This window comes from Miscanthus floridulus, chromosome 1 (genome assembly GCF_019320115.1).
Source record: "Miscanthus floridulus cultivar M001 chromosome 1, ASM1932011v1, whole genome shotgun sequence".
Taxonomy (NCBI): Eukaryota; Viridiplantae; Streptophyta; class Magnoliopsida; order Poales; family Poaceae; genus Miscanthus; species Miscanthus floridulus.
In genome coordinates this window covers 197,754,176-197,760,175 of record NC_089580.1, presented here as the reverse complement: position 1 = coordinate 197,760,175, position 6,000 = coordinate 197,754,176, and positions in this window count along the sequence as shown.

Genomic DNA, 6,000 nt, shown 5'->3' with positions numbered 1-6,000 from the left:
GATAGGCTTGTGGTACCCAAAGACAAAGAACTTAGAAATCAAATTATGGCTGAAGCTCATTCTTCTAAATTGTCCATCCATCCTGGTAGCAGTAAAATGTATCAAGATCTCAAGCTGTATTATTGGTGGACCAAGATGAAGAAAGAAATCGTAGCTTACATGGCAAGGTGTGATAACTGTTGCAGAGTCAAGGCTATTCACATAAGGCCCGGATTATTGCAGCCACTCTCTATTCCTGGCTGAAAGTGGGAAGAAATTAGCATGGATTTTATTGTTGGATTACCCACTACCAAAAAGGGTTGTGATTCCATCTAGGTTATCGTAGATCGTCTAACTAAATCCGCTCACTTTATTCCGGTCAAGTCTACCTATCACCCACACAATTATGCTGAGATTTATTTTCAACAAGTGGTACGTCTCCATGGTGTACCCAAATCCATTGTTTCAGATAGAGGACCGCAATTCATAGCTCGCTTTTGGGAGTGCTTACATCAGAATCTTGGCACTCATTTAATCCGCAGTTCTACCTATCATCCGCAAACATCAGGACAGACTGAGCGTGTTAATCAAATTCTTGAAGACATGCTTAGAGCTTGTCTTATCTCTTGCAAAGGCTCTTGGGAGGACTAGTTATCTCTCGCTGAATTCTCTTATAACAACAGTTATCAAGAGAGTATCAAAATGGCTCCTTTTGAAGCTCTTTATGGCTGCAAGTGTAGAACTCCTTTGAACTGGGTGGAACCCAGGGAAAGAAGATTCTATGGTATTGACTTTGTAAAAGAAGCCGAAGAGCAAGTCCGAACTATACAGAAGAATATGACTGCCGCACAGGCTAGACAGAAGAGCTATGTTGACAAGAGAAGAAAACCTATTGAGTTTGAAGTAGATGATCATGTTTATCTGAAGGTATCCCCTATGAAAGGAGTAAAACATTTTGGAATCAAAAGGAAGCTGGAGCCTCGATATGTCGGACCTTACCGCATTATCAAGAAAAGTGGAAGAGTGGCCTATAAACTCGATCTACCACATGAAATGGGAGCTATATTCCCGGTATTCCATGTGTCCCAGCTGAAGAAGTGTCTTCGTATTCCTGAGGAAAGAATAGCAATAAGAAAAGTCAACTTGAAATCCGATCTTTCTTATGAGGAAAAGCCCGTGCAAGTTCTGGATACTCAAGAAAGAGTGACTCATACACGAGTAGTTAAGTTATACAAGGTAGTTTGGAGTAATCATAGTGAACGGGATGCAACATGGGAGCGGGTAGATTATTTAAAAGAAAATCATCCAACTTTCTATACTAAATGGTACGCTTTCCAAATCTCGGGATGAGATTTTTCTAAGGGGGGAGGGCTGTAACACCCTAGGTGTTTGGTTTCTACTAATTGCATTTCATTTCATAAACATGTGCATCATCTATCTCATCATGCCTTTGTTACTGAAACATGCATATGCAACATTATCCAATTGTGTATGTTTCATACTTGAGTGTTGTGAATAGTAATGGTGTAACATGTGAATGCAACCTGAGTTTCTCATACCTTGAAACATGGTAACATGGTAGTAATGTGACAAGTATAGAATAACAACAAAGTCATGCAACATGTGAAACATTGCATTGCAACATATGAGTGAATTGCTTGTTTTAGTTGCTTTATCACATGTGATCATTAGAAGTGGTATAACAATTTTGTAAAATGGTTGATCATGGTCTATTACACCTTAACTACACTTAGGTTACTTGTTGGGACATTGTTCATGTAGATCAAAATGACCAAAATGCCCTCAAGTGAAGGTTTGACTTGAATTGACCCCTAGAGTCTCACAGTTTGATTGATTCAAAAGACTAACTTAGAGATCTTGCATGGCTGTACACTCTTTACAAAAGTTGTAGCTAATTTATTAAGGAAAAAAAGTTGTTTTATGGCCAACTCATGAAAATGTGTGGAACATGATCAAACATGGCCCACAAGTCAGAATTTCATGCTGATTTCATACTTAGACATTTTCTAAGTCCTTAAGTGTTTTGCAGTTTTGTGAACCCAACATTTTCACCTTGTATCTCCCTAACAGAGCCAAACCAGCTCGAGCTCCAATAACAAGAGTTGTAGTTCATATATAGATGATCAACTTTATTAACTATGGCATAGTCTAGATCATCACGGATTAGGAGCTAATCACCGTCAAACCTGCTCTGCCAGTCATCATCGGTGATCGCTGAATCGCAATTTTTCAGAAAACGTTCAGTAACGTCGTGGCCGATCGGTTCAGAGTTTGCTAGCCGCGTGGCGCCACCCATCGCTAGCCTTTTGCTCACACAGGCCATGCGCCACGGGCTTCCTAGCGCTGCTGGCCACATCTTGAGCACCCCGCACGCCTGCCTGACCGAGTCGCCTGCTCCATTTGCTTTTCTTTCGCTTCCATAGCGTGCAGCACCGAAGCCGCCACAGCCCCTCTAGTTTTGACCGAGCATCGCCGTTGCTGTTCGAGCTCGCCACTACAAAAACACGCTGGCCATCTTGCTCCTCGCCTCGCCGTGATCCCCTCTACCACCTCCACCGTTCAATCGTGTCAATCGAGCCTCGGTAAGGGCCAATCGTCGGTTTTCTTCCACCGCCGCCATGGCTGCCCTCACTGGAGTTGGTGCTCCACATGGCCAGCTGTCCTCGTGCCCTTGCCATTGCTCCTCTATCTCGCGCTAGGTCCGGTGAACCCTACCAAAGCTCGTAGAGTCACCTGTTAGGGCCGTGACGCCGTCGCTTCACCGGAGCCAGCCAAGCCGTGGCCGTGCGCCACCATGGTCATCGCCGTTGCCTATAGCCGCAGCACTAGCTTCAATTGAGGGCACCAATAGATGCGCACGGGTGAGGTGACTACCGTAGCACCGCTTACCTCGCCGAAAGAGCCACCGGCGACGAGCTTCGTTGCCGCCTCCTTCTCCTCCCCTGCCTGTTTCTCTATCACGTGGGCCCTCCTTGTCAGTCGCTGATGCGCGCAGCGGGAGCCTGGCTGGGCCATGCCATTTTTGGGCCACACCAGCGCGCGCTTCATGGGCCGCCGTGTCCTTCGCGCCGGCCCAACAGCAGTGGATTGTTTTCTTATTTGTTTTGTTTTTATTATTTCACAGATTGGTGTATAGATTCAAAAATGTGTATCTCCTAGTTGGTAGATCCAAATGCTATGGTTCCAATTTTGTTGAGTTCCTAGTAATGTCTAGTATTTAATAAAAATATTATATGAGCACATGTTTTAGAAATTTTGGATGAATGAAATAGGATTTTGAAATGTGTTTTTAGATGCATGCAAACTTGTTTGAATTTTATCTTGAGTTTCTGTGGTCCAAAAATTATGAAATTTTTTGGGTAATCTATTATTGCTTAGTAGAAGCTTTGGTTAAAATTTCAGAGCTAGTGCATGTATAGTTTTTGAGTTATAGAATTTCTTTTTATCAATGGATGGATCTTGTGTGAATTTTCATAATTTTTCTATAGATCCAGTATAGGTAAAATTTGGTGAGTAAGGTTCTTATGCTAAAAGGATGCTAGGAAAAATGAGAAATTTGTTGCTTGACACTTTTCATTAGGGTTTCCTAATTATGCTAAAAATAGGACATGCCACTTGTTCTTTTGGATACAGCAAGTTCTGCTTGCTCAATGGCTTTGAAATTTTTATGGTAGTCCATGTGAAGCATGAGATAGCTACTATAATTTTTGTAGATTTTTCTGAATAGTTTTACTATATATTGCTTTAATCACCTAATTAACTAAATAAATTAGCAAAAAGATATTAAATAATTTATTTAGAAGTTGGCACTATACTTTCTAATGTTCCTCTGGTATGAAAAACATGTTGGTAAACTTGGGTTGGTCCAATTATGCTTTTGCATCATCATTAAATAATTAATTTAGTAACCCTGTCATTCCTGGATAGATTCTAGGTTTACTGGAATTCGATTTGATTAACGTAAGAATCATGCTTTGATGTTTACCATTGATTTGTAGAAAATTTCATAAGCTTTCCAAAATGTCCTTGTACAAGTCATTTGAAATTGTAGAACTCTGGTTGTGATTGAATTAAGGGACTACTTGTATGCATATGAAACTTTAAATGTTAAATTATGTATACCTTTACTATTTCTAAGTTTGTGGTAATATTCCTAGGTGTTAGGCCTTTAACTGAAGATGAGCATCTTTATCTTAGGTTATGTAAGTTAGGTAAGTTGATCTTGTTCTTCAAGTTAAATTAGACACCTGTTTTAAAGTGATTTGAATAAGGCTTGTCTTACTCGGTAAACGAGTGTCCAGTGATGCTTTCGTAAACACTTACTGTGATTCATTCATCATGAGCATCATGTCATTCCTTATGCATCCATGATATTTATCTCGTGCATCGGCATGCAATAGGTGTACCGGAGGGAGTAACACTGCTGGAATTCGAGGAACCGAGCGAGCAGCAGCAGCCGACACTGGAGGTTCAGGATGTGTAGCCTTTAGGAGAAGCACCAGACGAGGCCGCCGTTGAGTGCCCGGATCACCATCCGTGCAACTTTGTGAAAGGCAAGCCCCGGAGCATATTAAGCCTCCTAATTTCTGAAATGCAGTTACAGTATTATTATTACATATATTGTTGCATTAAGTTTAGGTATTGGATGCAAATACTTGCTACATTGGTTACCCGATCCTTGTCCAGATATTGTTACCCTGAATCCCATGTAGCTTAGGCTCGTGTAGTGCTTAGCCCTGCTTTAACACGGTAGAAGTTAGGTGATTTCCTGTCACCTGCGAGATATAGGAAGATACATATGGCACGGTTGGCTATATTTGCTATCGTGGAAAAGAACCAGTCTTAATTTGAAATGGAGACCGGGCAGAGGCTTGCTGGTTTGCAGTGACTCCGTCTGTGTCGATTAAGGACTGAATCTTAGAGCCTTTCCTATTCATGTTGAACGCATGCCTCTCTTAGTTGGCCAGGTCTGGAGACCGACCATGAAACCGAGTAGCTCACCTCAGGCCGGGAGTCGATAAGTATAAAGTACGCCTCGGAAGGGAGCCGTAGGCGTGAGTCCAAGGGCAGGTGATTTAAAAGTCCTAATCGTCCTGGCAGAAGGGTAATCCCTGAGAGTGCTGGCACTGATCGAACCCACGAATTTGGTTCTTGAGTTGTCCCAAAGGTGACCCATGGCTACCCTTGCTAAGTATGCCAGGGTGAGAGTTAGGAATACCCCCTCAGCTGAGTTGTAATTCGATTCGAGTCGCCGTCTCTCTCGGTTAGTGAGAACTTGACGGGCTTATCTCCAAAGTAGATACACTAAATAACATGATGGTTCGGAAATGATGATATAATGATGATAGCCTTATTATACCTGCTATGGTTAATATTGTTTGCTCCTAATAAGTGGGTGCTCTAGTACATGTGCTAATCTAGTGGACAGGTAAATGATGATAAGCTTGATGCTAAGTTTAAATTGGTTACTATAATCATAAGCTCTTTTATGCAACTATGTCAAGCTAGCCCACCTTAAAAGCCTTGCATGATCCTTGGTGTCCTTTATTTCTGGTTTTGACGGGTAAGTCTAGCTGAGTACCTTCTCGTACTTAGGGTTTATCTTCCCTCCTGTTGCAGATGACCAGTTCTACTTTGGTTGCTGCAAGTACTGCTTTCTCCCGACTGGGGATGAAGACTAGACCATTGGACGCGGTCTCTACTAGTTCTCGTACCTGATAATGCTTTTGTGGGACATGACTCAGACTTGGCAATGTAATTGAAAACTATGATGTTTTGTACTAAACTATGTTGCTTCCGCACACTCAAACTTGGTTTGTAATATTCGATTTAAACTCTGATGGATGTAACCCGAATGCTTGTTATGAAATATTGTAACGGATGATGTGTTGTGTTGAATCACTACGATCTTGGTTTGTATGTCGAGAGTTGGTTGAAATCCTTCATGATTTCTGGACTACCGGGATTATGGGAGCTTGAGTACAGAAATTTGATCGCTTC